Source organism: Amblyraja radiata, chromosome 31 (genome assembly GCF_010909765.2).
Source record: "Amblyraja radiata isolate CabotCenter1 chromosome 31, sAmbRad1.1.pri, whole genome shotgun sequence".
Classification (NCBI taxonomy): Eukaryota; Metazoa; Chordata; class Chondrichthyes; order Rajiformes; family Rajidae; genus Amblyraja; species Amblyraja radiata.
Window position 1 is genome coordinate 7,650,517 of NC_045986.1, and position 22,478 is coordinate 7,672,994.

General features: G+C 47.7%; 1 long non-coding RNA gene across 1 annotated transcript; it reads left to right on the top strand.

Annotated features, from left to right (window-relative positions):
• Positions 1-58: 58 nt before the first annotated feature.
• LOC116990385 lies at positions 59-16,891 on the top strand. The gene is made up of 3 exons (XR_004416532.1): positions 59-170; positions 1,191-1,195; positions 16,881-16,891. It is a non-coding gene; the product is annotated as an uncharacterized LOC116990385 (long non-coding RNA).
• Positions 16,892-22,478: the final 5,587 nt, after the last annotated feature.

Sequence of the window (22,478 nt, forward strand, 5' to 3'; positions counted from 1 at the left end):
AGAGGAAGATGGGTCAAACTCCATCTCAGCAAATGAGTGCTAGAACAAAACTCACTGCTATGGGAGCATCCGTACAAATTCGAGATGGACCAGTGGATCATGCTTTTCCAAGGTCTGGGTCACGGGCTCGAACAAGTCTGTTTGAGCCAAGACCTGTTTATGAACAGGTGGTGCCAAGACAGAGTTTTCAGGATGGATTAATGGCACTGTTGAATAGGCAATGTTAATTCAACGAGATTATAGCTCGACAAAATACCTCTCTCATTCTGACTCCTACAACGGAACTATTGAAGATCGCAAACCACTTGCAACTTATAAAGGTTCTACTTTTACCAAAACCGAAGAATGATCTCAACCTAAGAAAAGTAGTTTTGCTATCACGACCGTGTCTGTGGAAAAGACAGATGAAAAAAAAAGAAAGGTGTCTACTAGCAGGCAAATAATATTTTGTTTGTTATGTGATGAAGTTGGTCACACCATAAGATGGTGTTGTAGTTTCAAGATGAAAGAATATGAAGACATGATGGATTCCTTGAAAGAGAAGGGAATCTGTTTTGGATGTTTGAAAAAGGGACATATGGTAAGAAACTGTAAGAGTCCTATAATTTGTTTTGAATGCAATCAATATCATCCTGAAGCACTTCACATTGAAGAAGAGCTGTCAGAGCAATGGGAAGAAGAAGAAGATGAACTGGAACAAACAGAAGAGGGCAAGAGCCAACTACTATAAATGCTAACACCTCGCCTCAAGTATCTGCTCATATTGGGGCCAGGGTTGAAACTCGTAATTTTTCTATCTTACCAGTGCAAGAAAAGAACAGCAAGATGAATGCAGTGTTGCAAACATATGCTTTTCTGGATCATGGAAGTTCGACTACCTTTTGCACAGAAAGCCTGACGAGAAGGCTGAATATCAGAGGAGAAGAGACTAAAATTCGATTACGTACCCTGAATAAAGATGAAGAGAGCATGAGTTATTGCATTACGAGTATGGAGGTATCCAGTTTGGATGAAGACAATGTTATTCCAATTTCAGAAGTTTTTACACATGAAACAATGCCTGTTGGTCATCAAAATGTACACAGGGTGTGAAGACTTACAGCAATGGCCTTACCTGAAGGATGTCAAAATATCAAAGATAAATTCTGATATTGACTTACTTATTGGAACGAATGCTCTGAAAGCATTAGAACCTGTACAGATTATTACGAGCCAAGGGGATGGACCGTATGCTACGAAAACCCGACTTGGATGGGTTATCTATGGCTCCTTGAAAAGGAACCACAAAATCGGAAATCAGAAGAACTGTGATGCCATTGCTATTAATCAAATGTCCAATGATGAATTAGAAAAGCCGGCGATGAAGCCATACAATCATGACTCTCATGAAAGTACTAGCAAACCATCTGAAGAGATGTCGAAAGAAGAATTGAAGTTCATGGATGTTATGAACTATTCAGTGAAAGCTGATGGACACTGTTGTGTGGACTTGCCTTTCAAGCAAGAACGTGTTTTTGATCTGCCAAAGGAGAGACCATTGGGAGTTACTAACGTGGTGCAACTGAAATATATTGACACAGAAGAAAATTCTGCGAATGAAGTTTCCAGAGAACTGACAGTGAACTGTTTCTTAAACGAAAAAAATGGATCAATGAATTAAAATCTCTCTGCAAGCCAGACAGAGAATGGCCAAAGCTTGAGCTGGGATTTGAAATCTCTGCTAAAGATTCCGACGTTAAATCAAACTTAACGGTGAATTTTATTGTTAAAGATCCTGTTATTCTTTTGAAGGATTTTCATATTTCAACATTGCTGTTACAACACATCAATGAGTTGATCGGACATGGAGGAAGATGTTTCATGCTCTCAAAGCTTTGGACTATTATTTTTTGGACTATATACTGGGTACCATGCCTTATTTTAAGGGATTGGTATGCACAATATGACTTTGAATTTTACTTCGGAGTCACGTGAGGGACTCCATGAAGAGCCCACTAGTCCGCATGCGCGTCATTACGCTACACGCATTGCACGAGTCATTTCGATGGAGGAAGGACGTTCCTCCTAAACGGCTGGTGTATAAAACCAGCGAAGACAGGTAAGAGATCTACGTTTTTCTTACCTCTAGGATGGACAGAAGACGAACCAAAGCTGCAAAAAAGCTGGCGGGGGAGAGCCGTGCAGGAACGGGCAGCCAGCGGCGGCAGACGGCAGGGCTGTCTCCATTGTCGGGAGCACCTGTGCCGGAGCTAGCCTCGCCACCGGCGGGTGGAAAGGCTAAACGTAAAACCGACAGAGCCGTTCTTTCGGACGACTCGGATTTCGAACAGCCCCACGCCACCTACGCTCAGGGGCCTGTGGGGCTGAAGAAATTGGAGGAGCAGCAAGCGACCAGTGACCGAGATCACTGGAACGCGTGTGAGCTGCGGGACCAGCGACCGCGAGCGGTCAGCGCTCGAAAGCTCTGTACAGCGTTGGAGCGGCAGCTGGTCCAGGACAAGCCGCAAGAGCCAGGTGCCCGAGAGCACTGGACGAAAATGGAGCGGCTGATGGAGGCAGACATTCTACTGGGCAGACATTCAGCCCCTCTGCAGTACCTTATTCAGGGCTGTATTCGGCGTCAATTGCCTCCCAGGACAGCATAGCAGGGCAGATTTGGACTGACCCTGAAAAGGAACTGATGGAAAACTCAGTGCAAGGGGTGAGTGGGAACTTACTTGAAATGGTGGCTCAATTCGCAAAACCAGAACTCACAGGGGATAATTTACCAGCCAGGTTAGCGGCAACTATTAATTACATGTCCCTGAACCAGCTACAGGGACAAGCCACAATTGACACCATGGGGCGTCACTTGCAACCTGGAAACTGTAAATCCCTTAATGTCCCAAACGTGAACGCATGTATTTGGAAGCATGTAGGAGCAAGCATCAGGACAAGGGATGTCTTCCTGCAAAAAGTACTTAAAACCCTCACTGCAGGGATAACAGCATTCACACGAACCCTGGATGAGGAAGATATGAATCAACACCAGAAAGATGTCCTGGCCCTCTTCTGCAATACCCAATATGAACAAAATAATATCAGAAAGAAGAGCATACAGCCGGTACTAGACCCAAAATGTGCAGGATTATGCAGAACGGAAACGACCACCGAAAAGACTTACCTGTTTGGAGGGGACCTACCAAAACAGGTAAAAGATTTGGACGAAGAATCCAAAGCCCTGGGAATCATAAAAGCAACCAAACGCCACCCCCAGAAGTACCACCCCTATGCACTCATGGGTCGCAAGGACTACTCCGGGGAACAGTCGAGGGCAAGACCAATCCAACAGCGGTCTTTTTTAGGACATGGCCCAGGCCGGCCCTCGTGGAAGATGCACCCATCTACAACAACACAAATCAAGACACCGGGGCCTCAACGTCCTCGGGGACAAGGGAAGAAATAAGACCACTGGTAACCATAGAGGTAGGTGGGTCTGGTCCCTTACTTATTAACCAAAGCATGGGTGTTGTTGGCAGATTACACTTTTTTCTGGATGCATGGTATAAGTTAACATCAGATACTTATATCCTAAGCAGTATCCAGGGATACACGATAGAGTTCTTACAACCACGTAATCCTCCAGTCCAGCATGTACTGAACAGAGTGTTCAGGCTTAAGGACAAAGATAAAGCAAAAGCACATGCTGAACTGCAGAGACTCCATAAAATGGGGATACTTGAACAAACCCAACACGAACCTTTAGAATTCGTGTCCAACATTTTTATTTAACATAAGGAAGATGGTGGTTGCCGCATCATCATAGATTTGAGTAATTTGAATGTTTTTGTAAAATATATTCACTTCCAAATGGAAACCTTTGCTACTGCTAAACTATTAATCTCCAAAGGTTACTACATGGCAAGCATTGATTTAAAAGATGCTTACTATTCAGTACCCATAACAGGTGACCACAGACGTTATTCGAAATTTAATTGGATGGATCATACTGGCAATACAGAGCACTACCAAATGGTCTTACTTCTGCACCTAGTTTATTTACTAAAATATTAAAACCAGCCTTAGCTTTCCTACGGAAACATAAACACATTGTGATGGCTTATTTGGATGATATACTTATATTGGGCAAAAGGGTAAAACAAGCAGAATTAACAATAACAGCCACCATACAATTATTTGAAAGTCTAGGATTCATTATCCATCCAATTAAATCTAAATTGAAACCTTCAACAACAAGGGATTTCTTGGGATTTACCATTAACTCAGTTCTTATGTCAGTGACTTTGCCACAAGACAAAGCAATAGCCCTCGAGGAGGATTGCAGCAAAATCATTGACTCAAGAAAACCATCTATTAGACAGGTGGCGAGAATGATTACAGAGGGAGGAGTGACCTCCGTGTGGTGAGTTAAAAAACCCATCGCGGGGCTTGTCTCAACAGAGGCCCAGGAGCCGTTACAGGGGGAGGAGCGACCTTCGTGTGGTGAGTTAAAAAAACCCATCGCGGGGCTTGTCTCAACAGAGGCCCAGGAGCCGTTACAGAGGGAGGAGCGACCTTCGTGTGGTAAGTTAAAAAACCCATCGCGGGGCTTGTCTCAACAGAGGCCCAGGAGCCGTTACAGAGGGAGGAGCGACCTCCGTGTGGTGAGTTAAAAAACCCATCGCGGGGCTTGTCTCAACAGAGGCCCAGGAGCCGTTACAGAGGGAGAACTATCAAAATCTGCAACGTTCCATTCGCAGATCACACTTCAAATTAAGGGGGCTGGTGGAAGCCTCTGATTGGTCGAACGGACTAGAGGAAGCAGCCGTTACAGGACTAGAGGAAGCAGCTGATTGGCTTGTATCCCGGGTAAGGCTTTATTGTATTCGGATAAGGGGGAGAATGAGGGCCAGGGCAGTTTACTGTTCTGGATGTCAGATGTGGGAGGTCATGGAGTCTGAGTGCCCGCCAGACGTCCACATCTGCGCCAGGTGCGTCGAGATGGGGCTCCTAAGGGACCGTGTTAGGAACCTGGAACAGCAACTCGATGACCTCTGTCTGCTCAGGGAGAGCGAGGAGGTCATAGATAGGAGTTACAGGGAGGTGGTCACTCCAAGACCACGGGAGACAGAAAACTGGGTCACAGTTAGGAAGGGCAACGGGCAGAGGCAGGGACTGGTGAGTACCCCGGTGGCTGTACACCTTGAAAATAAGTACTCATGTTTGAGTAAGGGTGGGGGAGACAGCCTACCTGGGGGCAGCGACAGCGGCCGGGCCTCTGGCATAAAGACCGGTCCTGTTGCTCAGAAGTGTAAGGAAAAGAAGAGGAGGGCAATTGTAATAGGGGACTCTATAGTCAGGGGGTCGGATAGGTGATTCGCTGGACGCAGACAAGAGACCCGGATGGTAGTTTGCCTCCCTGGTGCCAGGGTCAGGGATGTGTCTGAACGGGTCCAAGAATTCCTGAAATGGGAGGGAGATGAGCCTGAAGTTGTGGTACATATAGGTAACAACGACATAGGTAAAAAAGGAGAAGAGGTCCTGAAAGAAGAATTTATGGAGTTAGGTAGAGAGTTAAGGAGAAGGACGGCAAAGGTATTAATCTCAGGATTACTGCCTGTGTCACGCGACAGTGAGAGTAGGAATGGAGCGAGGTGGAGGATAAATGAGTGGATGAGGGACTGGTGCAGTGGGTATGGATTCAAGTTTCTGGATCATTGCGACCTCTTTTGGGGAAGGTGCGACCTGTACAGAAAGGACGGGTTGCACTTGAACTCGAGGGGGACCAATATCATGGCGGGGAGATTTGCAAAGGCTACTGGGGAGACTTTAAACTAGTATGGTTGAGGGGAGGGACTCAAATTGGGAAAGCTAGCAGTCAGTGTGTGAGGCAGGAGGCAGAGAATGGTAGCACTCTGACCCAAAATGTAGGGGAAAGAGAAGAAAAAGAAAATAAACAGAGAATAAGAGAGAGTGGGTTTCTTAAATGTGTATATTTTAATGCTAGGAGCATTGTAAGAAAGGTGGATGAACTTAGAGCCTGGATTGACACCTGGAAGTATGACGTTGTGGCGATCAGTGAAACATGGTTGCAGGGGGGCTGTGATTGGAAACTAAATATTCCAGGATTTCGTTGCTTCAGGTGTGATAGAATTGGAGGGGCAAGAGGTGGAGGTGTTGCATTGCTTATCAGGGAAGATATAACAGCAGTGCTTTGGCAGGATAATGGATGGGATTTATATAGCGCCTTTCTAATACTCAAGGCGCTTTACATCGCATTATTCATTCACTCCTCAGTCACATTCGGTGGTGGTAAGCTACTTCTGTAGCCACAGCTGCCCTGGGGCAGACTGACGGAAGCGTGGCTGCCAATCTGCGCCTACGGCCCCTCCGACCGCCACCAATCACTCACACACATTCACACACAGGCAAAGGTGGGTGAAGTGTCTTGCCCAAGGACACAACGACAGTATGCACTCCAAGCGGGATTCGAACCGGCCACCTTCCGGTCGCCAGCCGAACACTTAGCCCATTGCGCCATCTGTCGTCCCAATATAGATTATCCCAGGATAGATTAGAGGGCTCGGCTAGGGAGGCTATTTGGGTGGAACTGAGAAATGGGAAAGGAGTAGCAACACTTATAGGGGTGTATTATAGACCGCCAAATGGGGAGCGAGAATTGGAAGAGCAAATATGTAAGGAGATTGCAGATATTAGTAGTAAGCACAAGGTGGTGATTGTGGGAGATTTCAATTTTCCACACATAGACTGGGAAACACATTCTGTAAATGGGCAGGATGGGTTGGAGTTTGTAAAATGTGTGCAGGATAGTTTTTTGCAGCAATACATAGAAGTACCTACTAGAGAAGGGGCGGTGCTGGACCTCCTGTTAGGAAATGAGACGGGTCAGGTGGCAGAGGTATGCGTTGGGGAACAGTTCGGGACCAGTGATCACAATACCATTAGTTTCAATATAATTATGGAGAGGGTCAGAACTGGACCTAGGGATGAGATTTTTGATTGGAGAAAGTCTAACTTTGAGGAGATGCGGAAGGATTTAAAAGGAGTAAATTGGGACATTTTGTTTTATGGGAAAGATGTGGAAGAGAAATGGAGTACATTTAAAGGTGAAATTTTAAGAGTACAGAATCTTTATGTCCCTGTTCGGTTGAAAGGAAATAGTAAAAATCGGAAAGAGCCATGGTTTTCAAGGGAAATTTTACACTTGGTTCGGAAAAAGAGGGAGAACTACAATAATTATAGGCAGCATGGAGTAAATGAGGTGCTTGAGGAGTATAAAGAATGTAAAAAGAATCTTAAGAAAGAAATTAGAAAAGCTAAAAGAAGATATGAGGTTGCTTTGGCAAGTAAGGTGAAAGTAAACCCAAAGGGTTTCTACAGCTATATTAATAGCAAAAGGATAACGAGGGATAAAATTGGTCCATTAGAGAGTCAGAGTGGACAGCTACCTGCAGAGCCAAAAGAGATGGGGGAGATATTGAACAATTTCTTTTCATCGGTATTCACCAAGGAGAAGGATATTGAATTGTGTGAGGTAAGGGAAACAAGTAAAGTAGCTATGGAAACTATGAGATTCAAAGAAGAGGAAGTACTGACACTTTTGAGAAATATAAAAGTGGATAAGTCTCCAGGTCCGGACAGGATATTCCCTAGCACATTGAGGGAAGTTAGTGTAGAAATAGCAGGGTCTATGACAGAAATATTTCAAATTTCATTAGAAACGGGAATAGTGCCGGAGGATTGGCGTACAGCGCATGTTGTTCCATTGTTTAAAAAGGGGTCTAAGAGTAAACCTAGCAATTATAGACCTGTTAGTTTGACGTCAGTGGTGGGCAAATTAATGGAAAGGATACTTAGAGATAATATATATAAGCATCTGGATAAACAGGGTCTGATTAGGAACAGTCAACATGGATTTGTGCCTGGAAGGTCATGTTTGACTAATCTTCTTGAAGAGGTTACTCGGGAAATTGATGAGGGTAAAGCAGTGGATGTTGTATATATGGACTTCAGTAAGGCCTTTGACAAGGTTCCTCATGGAAGGTTGGTTAAGAAGGTTCAATGGTTGGGTATTAATGGTGGAGTAGCAAGATGGATTCAACAGTGGCTGAATGGGAGATGCCAGAGAGTAATGGTGGATGGTTGTTTGTCAGGTTGGAGGCCAGTGACTAGTGGGGTGCCACAGGGATCTGTGTTGGGTCCACTGTTGTTTGTCATGTACATCAATGATCTGGATGATGGTGTGGTAAATTGGATTAGTAAGTATGCAGGTGATACTAAGATAGGTGGGGTTGTGGATAATGAAGTAGATTTTCAAAGTCTACAGAGAGATTTATGCCAGTTGGAAGAGTGGACTGAAAGATGGCAATGGAGTTTAATGCTGGTAAGTGTGAGGTGCTACATCTTGGCAGGACAAATCAAAATAGGACGTACATGGTAAATGGTAGGGAATTGAAGAATGCAGGTGAACAGAGGGATCTGGGAATAACTGTGCACAGTTCCCTGAAAGTGGAATCTCATGTAGATAGGGTGGTAAACAAAGCTTTTGGTGTGCTGGCCTTTATAAATCAGAGCATTGAGTATAGAAGTTGGGATGTAATGTTAAAATTGTACAAGGCATTGGGGAGGCCAATTCTGGAGTATGGGGTACAATTTTGGCCGCCTAATTATAGGAAGGATGTCAACAAAATAGAGAGAGTACAGAGGAGATTTACTAGAATGTTGCCTGCGTTTCAGCAACTAAGTTACAGAGAGAGGTTGAACAAGTTAGGGCTTTATTCTTTGGAGCGCAGAAGGTTAAGGGGGGACTTGATAGAGGTCTTTAAAATGATGAGAGGGATAGACAGAGTTGACGTGGATAAGCTTTGCCCACTGAGAGTAGGGCAGTTTCAAACAAGGGGCCATGACTTGAGAATTAAGGGACAGAGGTTTAGGGGTAACATGAGGGGGAACTTATTTACTCAGAGAGTGGTGGCTGTGTGGAATGAGCTTCGAGTGAATGTGGTGGAGGCAGGTTCGTTTTTATCATTTAAAAATAAATTGGATAGTTATATGGACGGGAAAGGAATGGAGCGTTATGGTCTGAGCGCAGGTATATGGGACAAGGGGAGAATACGTGTTCGGCACGGACTAGAAGGGTCGAGATGGCCTGTTTCCGTGCTGTAATTGTTATATGGTTATAATAGCAGCTTTTCCAGCTGCACAATTCGGACCTTTATATTATCAGCATTTACAAAGGGCAAAAATAAGAGCTCTAAAATACAATGGAGGTCATTTTGATAGATCTATGGAACTACCAAAAGAAGCCATATTAGAACAGCAATGGTGGAAAGAAAACATTAGGCATTGTTCCAATCCAATCATTATCAGCAATCCGTCTATCACACTACAAACGGATGCTAGTGCTCTCGGATGGGGTGCCACGGATTCGATCACCAGCTGTGTTGGGAGATGGAATGAACAGGAGTCATCATTACTACACACTTTGGGCATAAATTACTTAGAAATGTTGGGAGCTTTTCACGGCCTTAAGTCATATTGCTTAGGGTTATCTCACCAGCATGTAAGATTACAAATTGATAACACCACTGTGGTAGAATACATCTACCACATGGGTGGAAACAAATCGACATCATGTGACAATCTGGCAAACAAGATCTGGCAATGGTGTATCCGCAGAGGAATTTAGATATCAGCTACCTACTTACCAGGTAGACAAAACTTAGTGGCAGACACCAGGTCACGCAAATTCAATGAGAACATCGAATGGATGTTGGACAAAAAAGTATTTGCTGAAATTACAGCACGATACGGAACACCAGATGTCGATCTATTCGCATCCAGGCTTAACCACCATGTGCCAAAATATGTATCATGGGAACCAGACCCTGGGGCAGCAGCTACAAATGCTTTTTCGCTGCATTGGGGGAAATTGTTATTTTATGCATTCCCTCCCTTCTGCCTCATCAGTCGGGTACTAAGTAAGATAAGACAAGACTCTGCGTCTGGTATCTTAATAGTACCCGATTGGCCTACCCAACCATGGTTCCCAGTGGTACAGGAGATGATATTAGAACCTCACATCACCATTCAACACAGACCGGATCTACTGGTAAATCTAGCAACTAGGACAAGTCATCCTTGTTATCGTCACATTAACGTTTTGGTTTGTAGAGTCTGAAAGCTCCTTTATTACACCTGGGCTTAACAACGAGAGCTATGAACATGATCGCTGGAGCCCAACGAGAGTCAACAACAAAAAATCAATACCTAGTATATATCAGAAAATGGCACAGGTATTGCAACCAGAACAACATTATCCACAGACCTACGAACATTCAACCGGTATTGGAATGTCTGGTAAATTTACACCATGACGAACGACTTACGTACAGCGCCATCAACTGTGCCAGAAATGCCCTGTCTACCTACCTCTGGAGAGAAACGGAACGACAGCCTGTGGGGTCACACCCTTTGATAACCAAGCTCATGAGGGGCATTTTCAATGCTAACCCTCCTAAGGCCAGATATTCCCATATATGGGTCGTTGGCATAGTTCTGAATCTACTAAGGAACTGGACTCCAGCCACAAGCCTGTCATTACAGTCTTTGACCTTAAAAACGGACATGCTGATGGCATTGGTCACAGCACAAAGGGCGCACTCCCTACACAAATTGAGGCTGGATAACATGACCAGTTCGCAGGGAAATTTACATTTTTACATCCAAGAACTGGTAAAACAGAACAGACAGGGGTCGGCAGGCCTAAAAGTGATTTTCAATAACTACCCTGCAGATGAGCGACTGTGTGTGGTAACACATCTAAAATAATACATTAAACAAACCAAAACCATCAGAGGCACAGAAAAGGCACTGCTCATTAGCCACAGACAGCCTCATAAACGAATAACAAAACAGACCATTTCCAAATGGATAAAACAAGTACTTACTAAAGCAGGTATAGATACTAATTGTTTTAAATCTCACTCCACCAGGGCTGCAGCTACGTCGGCAGCATACAAGTTGGATGTTCCATTGGATCAGATCCTCAAGACGGCTGGATGGTCATCAGAAGGAACTTTCCGTAAATTTTATAATAAACCAGTGTAGGAAACTGGAACTTTTTCAAAAACTATTTTAAGTTCTGTAATATAATTTGTCCCCATGAATATACGGGGTTTTATGATTTATTTTGTTAATAAATTTGTTTGTTGCATCTACATACCGTATGGATTTCGAATATATTTCTCCCCTATACCAAGGCAGATGTGTGTCATGGACTCGTCCACGGCAAGAATCACAGAGCTTTGAAATCTTCATGGAGTCCCTCACGTGACTCCGAAGTAAAATAGTAAGATTAAACGAGAACTTACCAGTTCGAAGTTTGATCTGTATTTTATGAGGAGTAACGTTGAGGGAATACATGCCCTCCGCTCCCACCGTGGATCATAAACTTGACTGGTATCTTTTTCTCTAATCTTACTATGTTTAAGTCATTGGGACGACAGATGGCGCAATGGGCTAAGTGTTCGGCTGGCAACCGGAAGGTAGCCGGTTCGAATCCCGCTTGGAGTGCATACTGTCGTTGTGTCCTTGGGCAAGACACTTCACCCACCATTGCCTGTGTGTGAATGTGTGTGAATGTGTGTGAGTGATTGGTGGTGGTCGGAGGGGCCGTAGGCGCAGATTGGCAGCCACGCTCCCGTCAGTCTGCCCCAGGGCAGCTGTGGCTACAGAAGTAGCTTACCACCACCGAGTGTGACTGAGGAGTGAATGAATAATGCGATGTAAAGCGCCTTGAGTATTAGAGAGGCGCTATATAAATCCCATCCATTATTATTATTATTACATGCATCTGTGATTCACACCGCTGCTTTGAAGTCTGACGCGCATGCGGACTAGCGGGCTCTTCATGTATTCCCTCAACGTTACTCCTCATAAAATACAGATCAAACTTCGAACTGGTAAGTTCTCGTTTAATCTTACTATTAAACCACTGTTGTAATAAGATTAATAACTAAGTTGTGCTTATTTCTAGAAGGCGAAAGTGAAGATGGAAGAGCCAGAAGAATTGTGATTGCAAATTTATAGTGCATGCTATTTATTCCTCGGTAGTATAGTGGTTAGTATCCCCGCCTGTCATGCGGGAGACCGGGGTTTGATCTATGTGGAGCTACAGGGTTTTATTCCATAACCTTTTGCTTTTGATATATGTTAAGCCTTTATGGACACTTTTCTGATCTTTATTAGTAATTGTCTCATTATGCATTCGGAACAATTAGGGGCCGGTATCGAGTGGCCATTTGGCCTGTTTTGCATGTCATTGTGGATGGCATGTGCCTTTAAATTCTAGACCGCCCGTTATAATGTGGGTGGGATTTATGACCTGTCTTTGGGCGTGTTTGCAGCTTAACTGCTTGCGCAGAAGTTTAGTGTTTAGATTAGTTTGTAGAGACGATAGAGAATGTTAATCCTTCGACCATGTCATTGTTACGGAGACACGAGGAGCTTTCTAATATATGAAGTAATGAGCTGGAGTTCGAAGAAGATTGCCGTAACAAGTCGGAAAAACCTTGGATGTATCTTACTGTTTTCTATCTACAATAAAGAAAATATCCATCAAAAGTGTGTGTTGAAGCTTTATGGATGGAGAAGCTCTGAATGTCTCTGCGGCAGCTTGCATGCATACCGAAGATATTCCCCTTATCCATTCCCATCCAAATTAGTGGCTAGGGTGCTAATTACCTGAAAGATATGGAAAATCTGCCGCTACAGGTAGGAGATGAGAGAGATGGTATGGGGGATAGGAGGGGAGGGGGATAGAGGAGAGGCGACAATCTCAGCTCCACCATATTACAATTATCTTTGGTGCAGGTTTGGAGTGACGAGGAGCGAGGGAGGGTAGGGGAGGATAGAGGAGGGGAGGAAAAGAGAGGACATGTGGCGAGTAGATGAGGCGAGGCGAGGCGAGGGGAGGGCAGGAGACGAGAGGGGAGGTGAGAGGAGAGGTGAGGCGGAGAGGAAAGGTGAGGGGGAGAGGAGAGGGTGAGGGAGTTGAGAAGGGGAAGAAAAGAGGCGTTGTGGGGAGTAGATGAGGCAACGAGGGGAGAGGTGAGGGGATGCGAGGAGAGAACAATCCCTCACCTCCACTATATTACAATTACCTTTGGTGCTGGAATTGAGGGGAGAGGGAGAGAGAAGCGGGGAGGAGAGGAGGGAGGAGAAGAGGGGAGGGGAGAGAAGAGCAGAGATGAGAGGATGGCGGAGAGGAGAGGTGAGGAGCCGGGAGGAGAGCAGAAGAGAAAGGAGAGAGGAGAGGAGCTGAGAGAAGATAGGTGAAGGGGAGAAAAGTGGGAGATCAGAGGGAAGGGGATCAGAGGGAAGGAGAGGAGCGGGAAAGCGGAGAGGGGAGAGGAGAGAGAGGAGCAGACAAACTCACCAAGTCCATATTGCAATTATCTTTGGTGCTGGATATGAGTGGAAGGGAGAGAGAGGGAGAGGGAGGGGGGAGAGAGGAGGAGATTTGAGAGGCAATGAGAGGAGAGGAATTGAGTGGGGAGGAGAGGATGGGGGAGGGGAGGAGTGGACAATCTCTTACCTCCACCAATTAACTTTGGTCCTGGATTTGAGAGGAGAGGAGAGGGGAGGAGAGGGAATGGGAAGATAGAGGAGAGGAGAGGTAAGGAGAGAAGATCAGAGGAGGGAGAGGGTTGGTAGGAGCGGGGGGTTAGAGGAGTGGAGGGGAGGAGAGGAGATGGGAGAGGGGAAGGGAGGCGAGATAGGGGTGGAGAGAATAGGAGAGGGTGGGATGGGAGGAGGAATGACGAAAGCAGAGGAGATGAGGGTAGTGGAGGGCAGTGGAGAAGGGAGGAAAGGAGAGGAGGGTAAGAAGGGATAGGAGAAGGGAGGAGTGGAGAGATGAACGGACCAGACAGGGGTACGGGAGAGGAGAGGGGAGGAGAGGGGAGGATGGGCGGGAGAGGGAGGGTAGTAGAGGGGGGATGAGAGCAGAGGAGAGATTGAGAGTAGATGGGAGAAGGGTGGGGAGGACAGAGCGCAGAGCGGTGAGGAGATGTGTGGGAGATGGAGGGGGAGACGGGAGGGAAGGAGAGAAGAGGAGAAGAGAGGAGAGGGGCGGAAAGCATAGGAAGAAGAGAGAAGAGCAGAGGTGAGCAGAGGAGGGGAGGGGAGTGGAGGGAAGAGGATAGGAGACAATCTTTGGTGTTGGTTTGGAGGGGCGGGGAAAGAAAGAGAGGGAGGGGAGGATAGACAAGGGGGTGAGAGTGGAAGAAAAGAGTGGAGATGTGGGCAGTAAATGAGGGGAGGAAGGGAGAAGAGAGTGGGGGCAGGAGAGGAGAGGAGAGGATAGGTGACAATATCCCTCTAGTCTATATTGCAATTATCTTAGGTGCTGGATTTGAGGGGAGGTGAGAGAGAGGGTAGGAGGGGAGGAGGAAGCTGGGGAGGAGTGGAGAGGGGAGGAGTGGTGAGGAGAGGTTACAATCTCTCACCTACACCATATTGCCGCTACATTGGGTGCTGGATTTCAGAGGCGGGGGGAGAGAGGGAGGGGGAGCAAGGAGGGGATTGGAGAGGGGAGAAGAGGACAGCAGTGGAGAGGGGATGAGGTGCGAGGAGAGGATGGGAGAGGGGACGAGGGGAGAGGAGATGGACGGAGAGGAATGGAGGAGAAGGGAGAGGGAGTAATAGATGAGAGGAGGGGGAGTGGAGGAGACGAGAGTGGAGACGAGAGGAGGAGAGAGGAGAGTAGATAGGAGGATAGAGGAGGGGAGGGGGGGGGACGAGGAGAGCAGAGGAGAGTAGGTTAGTTGAGGACGGTGGAGATGGGAGGAGGGGATAGGAGAGTGGAGGAGAGGAGAGGGGGGTATGGGAGAGGAGTGGAGAGGAGAGGAGACAATCTCTCATATCCACCATATTACAATGATCTTTGGTGCTGGATTTGAGGGGAAGGGAGAGAGAGGAAGGGAGGGGGGAGAGGTGTGGTGGATGAAAGTGGTGGGGATGAGGGGAGTGGAGAGGAGAGGAGATGTGGGGAGGAGGAGAGCAATGGAGAGGAGAGCGGCTGGCAGGAGAGGAGAGAAAAATGGGAGGAGAGGAGAGGGAAGGAAGTAATATGAGAAAGGAGCAGAGGAGAGGAGAGGAGGGAGAAAGGGGAGGGGAGTGGCAAGAGGAGAGAGGAGGAAGGGAGAAGTGAGGAGGAGAGGATACAATCTCTCCACCAATTACCTTTGGCGCTTGTTTTGAGGGGTGAGTTGAGGAGAGGATAGGTGAGGAGAGGAGAATAGTGGAGGGAGAGGGAGCGTAGGAGAGAGGGGTGGCCTATTGTCTCCATCATAACTTCTCTTCATCCCTCCTCCCCCTCCCCCCCCCTTCTCCCCTCTCCTCATCTCCCCTCTCCTACCATCCCCCCTCTCTCCTAACCTCACATCCCCTCTTCTCTCCCCCACATATCTCCTCTCCACACTTCTCTCCCCTCCTCTGCTCCCCTCCTCCCCTCATCTACTCCCCACATCACCTCACCTACCCTCATCTCCTCCTCTCCCAACCCACCCCTCTTCTCTCCACCCCTTCTCTCATCGCCTCTCCTCCTCTCCTCTCCACTGCTCTCGTCTCCTCTCCTCCCTTTCCTAACCCCTCCTCTCTCTGCCGTCCCTCTCCCTCTCTCTCTCCACCGCTCAAATCTAGAACCAAAGATAACGAAGCTATGGTGGAGGTGAGACATTGTCCTCCTCTCCTCCCTTCCCCTCTCCTCTTCGCCCCTCCTCTTTGCTCCTCTCACCTCTCCTCTCCTCCCCACCTCTCGCCCCACCCCTCTCCTCTCGCCCCTCCCCTCTTCCCTCCCCTCCCCTCTTCTCTCCCCTCCTCTCCACTCCTCTCCTCTTTTCCCACCTCTCCTCTCATCCCTCTCTCCCCTCCTCTATTCCCCTCTCCACTCCTCCCCTCCTCTCACCTTCCCTCCCACTCTTCCCCCTTGCCCACTCCTGTTCTCCCCTCCCTTCTCATCTCGTCCACTCCCCTCCCCTCCGATCTCCTCTCCTTCCCTCCATTACTCTCATCCCCCCTCCTACCCTCCTATCCTCCTCTACTCTGCTCTCCCCTCCCCTCAAATCCAGCACCAAATTGATGAAGGAGAGATTGTCTCCACTCCTCACCCCTTCATTCCTCCCCAATCCTCTTGCCACTCCACTCCTCTCTTCACCCTCCTCTCCTTTCCACTCCTCTCCCCTCCTCTGCTCCTTTCTCATATGCCCTCCTCCCCGGTCCTCTCCTTTCCCATTTTCTCTCCTCTCCCCTCTCAACTCCCCTACTACCCCCCACTCTCCTCACCACTGATCTACTCCTCCCCACATCTACTCCCCACATCTCTCCCCTCCTCCCCTCCCCTTACACCCCCCTCCTCTCCCCCCCCCCCCCCCCCTCCCTCTTCCTCTCTCTCCCCTCCCCTCAAATCCAGCACCAAAGATAATTGTAATATGGTGGATGTGAGACATTGTCTCCTCTCCTCTCCACTCCTCTCCCATACCACCCTCTCCTCTCCTCTCCTCTCCCCTCCTCCCCTCTCCTATCCCACCCTCCATTCTCCACTGACCTCCACTACCTTCCTCTCCTTTCCTTTGCTCTGCTCGACCCTCCTCCCATCTCTCCCCTCTCCCATCTCTCCCCTCCCCTCCTCTCGGCACCCATCCCTTCTCCAAGGACGGGGGCGGAGAGGGGGTAGAGGAGAGGAAAGGAGAGGGCAGTGGAGAGGAGAGGGGAGGAGAGAAGAGGTGAGGGGAGGAGAGGAGAGAGGGGCGGAGGGGGAGGAGGGGGGGTTAGAGGTGAAGAGAGTGGAGAGGGGAAGAGTGGAGGGGAGAGGAGAGGGTAGAAGGGAGACAATAGACAATACATGCAGGAGTAGGCCATCCGGCCGTTAGAGCCAGCACCGCCATTCAATGTGATCATGGCTGATCATCCTCAATCAGTACCCCGTTCCCGCCCTCCCCATATCCCTTGATTCCACTATCTTTAAGAGCTCTATCTAGCTCGCTCTTGAAAGTATCTAGGGAATCGGCCTCCACTGCCCACTGAGGCAGAGAATTCCACAGACTCATAACTCTCTGCGTGAAAAAGTGTTTCCTCATCTCCGCTCTAAATAGCTTAACCTTTATTCTTAAACTGTGGCCCCTTTGGTCTGGACTTCCCCAACATCGGGAACATGTTCCCTGCCTCTAGCATGCCCAAACTCTCAATAATTGTACGTTTCAATAAGATCCCCTCTTATCCTTCAAAATTCCAGAGTATACAAGCCCAGCCAATCCATTCTCTCAGCATGTGACAGTCCCCCCATCCTGCGAATTAACCTTGTGAACCTACGCTGCACTCCCTCAATAGCAAAGTCATTGTGTTCAATAGCTTGATGGTTGTTGCGATGACAGTCAAAACCTTTTTTTCCCAAATATCAATTTTCTAGAGAACTTAGATATAAGGTCAGATGGGCAAAGTTTAAAGGAGATGTGTTGTCGGGTTTTTTAAACCTGAGATTGGAGAGGACCTGGAACACACTGCCAGAGTCAGTGGTGGAAGCAAATATAATAGTGGCATTTAAGAGATATTTAGATAGGCGCATGAATATACAGGGAACGGAGGGATATGGATTATGTGCAGACAGATAAGAGTTGGTTTTGGCATTATTTTCAGCTTAGTTATTTTAGTTACAAAAATCTTATGAAGGAACCATTAATTTAATTTTAATATCAATATTTCTCTTTACTTCCATCTCTCCAGATGTGAACCTTAGTCTATCCATTTTCATCCAAGTGCAGTAATTGATTAATAAGGACAATGAAACTGTCCTCATTTTATCCATCACTGGTTGCATGTTGGCTCTTGGTAACCACATGTGCATAGCAACAAATGTCATCACAAAAATAGTCAATTAGTTTGAGGAGATGCGAAAGGATTTAAAAGAAGTAAATTGGGACAGTTTGTTTTATGGGAAAGACGTGGAAGAGAAATTGAGGACATTTAAAGGTGAAATTTTAAGAGTACAGAATCTTTATGAACCTGTTCGGTTGAAAGGAAAAAGTAAAAATTGGAAAGAGCCATGGTTTTCAAGGGAAGTTGGACACGGTTCGGAAAAAGAGAGAGATCTACAATAATTATAGACAGCATGGAGTAAATGAGGTGCTTGAGGAGTATAAAGAATGTAAAAATAATCTTAAGAAATAAATTAGAAAAGCTAAAAGAAGATATGAGGTTGCTTTGGCAAGTAAGGTGAAAGTAAATCTAAAGGGTTTCTTCAAATATATTAATAGCAAAAGGATAACGAGGGATAAAATTCGTCCATTAGAGAGTCAGAGTGGACAGCTATCTGCAGAGTCAAAAGAGATGCGGGAGATATTGAACAATTTCTTTTCTTCTGAATTCACCAAGGAGAAGGATATTGAATTATGTGAGGTAAGGGAAACAAGTAGAGTAGCTATGGAAACTATGAGATTCAAAGAAGAGGAAGTACTGACACTTTTGACAAATATAAAAGTGGATAAGTCTCCGGGTCCGGACAGGATATTCCCTAGGACATTGAGGGAAGTTAGTGTAGAATTAGCCGGGGCTATGACAGAAATATTTCAAATGTCATTAGAAACGGGAATAGTGCTGGAGTATTGGCGTACCGCGCATGTTGTTCCATTGTTTAAAAAGGGGTCTAAGAGTAAACCTAGCTGGGTTAGAATTACCTTTTCAGGGACTTTTGAAAGGAAAGGCAGTTTGGAAATAGGTCTGTAGTAGCAAGGCAAGGTGGGGTCTAGGTTAGGTTTTTTTCAGGAGGGGCTGGACCACCGCATGCTTGAAACAGGTTGGAACAGCGCCAGTGGCCAGAGAACTGTTGATGAGAGCTATGAGAGCCACGGGTAATTTACTGGCAGTCGAAGAGTTTATGTAGCGGGAGTAGCGAACAGGGAGATGGGATTTTGAGGGCGAGAAACATAGAAACATAGAAAATAGGTGCAGGAGGAGGCCATTCGGACCTTCGAGTCGGCACCGCCATTCATTTTGATCATGGCTGATTGTCCCCTATCAATAACCCATGCCTGCCTTCTCCCCATATTCCTTGACGCCACTAGCCCCTAGAGCTCTATCTAACTCTCTTAAATCCATCCAGTGACTTGGCCTCCACTGCCCTCTGTGGTAGGGAATTCCATAAATTCACAACTCTCTGGGTGAAAAAGTTTTTTCTCGCCTCAGTCTTAAATGACCTCCCCTTTATTCTAAGACTGTGGCCCCTGGCTCTTGACTCGCCCAACATTGGGAACATTTTTCCTGCATCTAGCTTGTCCGGTCCCTTTATAATTTTATATGTTTATATAAGATCCACCCTCATCCTTGTAAACTCCAGTGAATACAAGCCAAGTCTTTTCAATCTTTCCTCATATGACAGTCCCGCCATCTCAGGGATCAATCTCGAAAGGCAGAGATGCATCAAATATAATTGCACTATGATCTGATAGACACGCATCAATAATTTCTATATTACAAATTGGGAGAGCAGATGATAGCACGACGTGGAGTGTATGGCCAAGCTTGTGAGTGGGTCCAGTGGTAAGTAGCGTCAGATTGAAGGACTCAACTAGGTTCATAAATTCACTCACAAGAGGCTTAGTAGGGCAGCAGACATGAATGTTAAAATCACCAAGAATCAGGACCCGGTCAAATTTGGGCAACAAGCTAGAGATAAGATCAGCAAATTGTGTGATAAAGTCCTTATGCATTTTTGGTGGGCGATACACAAGAACAAGTAAAAGTGGACAGACTAGACCAACTATAATTAGTTGGTGTTCGAAGCTGGAGAAATGATCAGCGTTCAGGAGGCGGCAGTTGAAATGTTTCTTAAACACAGTGGCCAGGCCGCCTGCGGAGAGCCTGGGCGAGCTGAAAAAGATAGATATCAGGACGGAGTTCCACGAGTGGAGCAAACTCACCAGGATTAAGCCAGGTTTCTGTTACCAGTAAAAAGTCCAATTCACCAGCAGTGAAGAAGTCGTTGAGGATGAAGGTCTTGTTCAGTAAGGATCTTGCATTGATCAGGGCCACATTAACAGGGACAGCAGGTAAGTTGTGGTCCGTTAGCGGCTCCCACGCCAGCGGGTGGAGGTTCAGGGAGACCACGCCGCTGCGTTTCACAGAGAGCCTGGCTGGGAGCCCGCGGGCCGACAGACCAGGGACCGGAATGATGGAACGGAGAGAGGCAAACCTGATCTCAATTGATCTCAAGATAGATTATTCAGCGTTTCCAGGGCGCCCGCGTGTTTACTCCGCCTCTTGGCTTCGTTCATGCGGCGATGACCATAAGGCCGGATCCATACACCTACTGGCGGTTGAGCGAGGACCGATCGCTGAAGGAAGTTTTGTCCGGGGCCTCGGATGAAGAAATCAACGACAGAGGCTGGGATGTTCAGGACAGTTTGGCGTTCGTAGGCTACGACTGCCTGCGGATCATGCGGATGTCCAGACGAGCGACGATGGGCAGCCAGACACAAAGGAGAGGAGAAGAGGTAAGGAGAGCTGAGGTAGGGAGGAGGAGGGGACGAGAGGGGATGAGAGGAGGGGATGGAAGGGAGGCGAAGAGAGGGGAGAGAAGGGTAGTGGAGAGGAGAAGAGAGGAGAGGGGTTGAGTTGATAGGAAGAGGGCGGAGGGGGAGATAGGAGAGTAGAGGAGGGGAGAAGAGGGGATTGGAAGGGAGTAGGGGAAAGGGGAGGAGGTGGGAAGGGAGGAGAGGAGACAATCTCACCACCATATTACAATTAAACTTGATGCTGGATTTGAGGGGAGGGGAGAGAGAGAGAGAGGGACGGGTGGAGATAGGAGGGGAGGGGAGAGGAGAGGAGGGTCGAGAAGAAAATAGGTGAAGGAAGGAGAGTGTTGGAGGGGTTATGAGAGGATAGGAGAGGAGAGGTGATAGGAGAGGTGAGGAGGGGAGAGGTAGGGGGAGTAGGGGAGAGAAAAGAGAAGGGCGGAGGGGACGGTTAGGGCGAGTGGAGAAGAGAGGGGGTGGGAAGAGAAAGAGGGAGGGGAAAAGTGGCAAGGGAAGGAAGAGAGAAGAAGAAACGGGAGGAGAGGGCAAAATACAACAAACAATAGGTGCGGGAGTTGGCCATTTAGCCCTTCGAGCCAGCACCGCCATTCCTTGTGATCATGGCTGATCATCCACAATCAGTACCCCATTGCTGCCTTCTCCCCAGATCCCTGGACTATCTTTAAAAGCCCTAAATAACTTTCTTTAAAGCATCCAGAATAGAAGAGAGGGGAAAGGAATAAGTAGAGGGAGAGATAAGGGGTGGATAGATGAAGGGAGGGGGAGAGGAGAAGGGAGGAGAGGAAAGAGGGGAGAGGAGAGGAATGGAAAGCAGAGGAGAGGGGAGTAAAGCAGGGGAGATGAAGGGAGTAAATGAGTGGAGGCGGAGAGAGGAGACGAGAGGGGGTGAGGGGCGGAGAGGGGTGGAGGGGAGCGAGGAGAGGCGAGAAATGAGGAGAGGAGAGTAGAGAAGGGAGGGGAGAGCGGGGGGGGAGGTGGGTGAGGGAGGGGAGCCGAGAGTAGGAGAGGAGAGGAGAGGGGGGAGATGGGAGGAGGGACGAAGAGAGCAGAGGAGAAGAGTGGATGGTAGTGGGAAGTGTGGAGAGGTGAAGAGGGAATGGGGGGGGGGTAGGAGGGGGGAGGAGAGGAGAGGGGAGGATAGGAGAGGGGAGAAGGGGTGGGGAAAGTGGAGGAGGGGTAGTGAGAGCAGAGGAGGGAACAGGAGTGGATTGAAGAGTAGTGAAGAAGGGATGAGAGGTGAGGGGAGGAGGAGATGCGGGCAGAATATGCGGGGATTTGGGATGATAGGGAAGGAGAGGAGAGGAGAGCTGAAAGGGCAGGAGAGGAGAGGGTAGAAGGGAGGTGAAAATAGGGGAGAGTACAGGAGAGGTGAGGGGTGAATGTGATAGGAAGAAAGGGGAAGGGGAGGAGGGGATGAGAGGAGGGGAGAGGGAGAGGGAGGGTACGAGAGACGAGAAGGGAGGGGAGGAAGGGAGATGTGAGGAGGGGAGATGGGAAGGGAGGGAGATGGAAGAGGTGGGAGTAGGATAGGATAGGGGGATGGGAGTGGAGAGTAGAGTAGGATTGTAGGGACAGGAGGGTAGAGGGGAGAGGAGATAAGGGGAGGAGAGGAGCTAATCTCATCGCCATATTACAATTATCTTTGGTGCTGGATTTGAGGGGAGGGAAGAGAGAAAGAGGGAGGGGTGGAGATAGGAGGGGTGGGGAGGATATGAGGGGATAGGAGTGGAGAGGGTAGGAGGGGATATTGGATAGGAGAGAGGAGGAGCGTAGTCGAGGTGTGAGGAGAGGGGTGCCATGGGGAGGAGAGCGGTGGAGAGGAGAGGAGTGTAGAGTAGGGGAGAGAAGAGCAGTAGGGAGGGTTTGGGTGAGAGGAGAGGAGAGGAG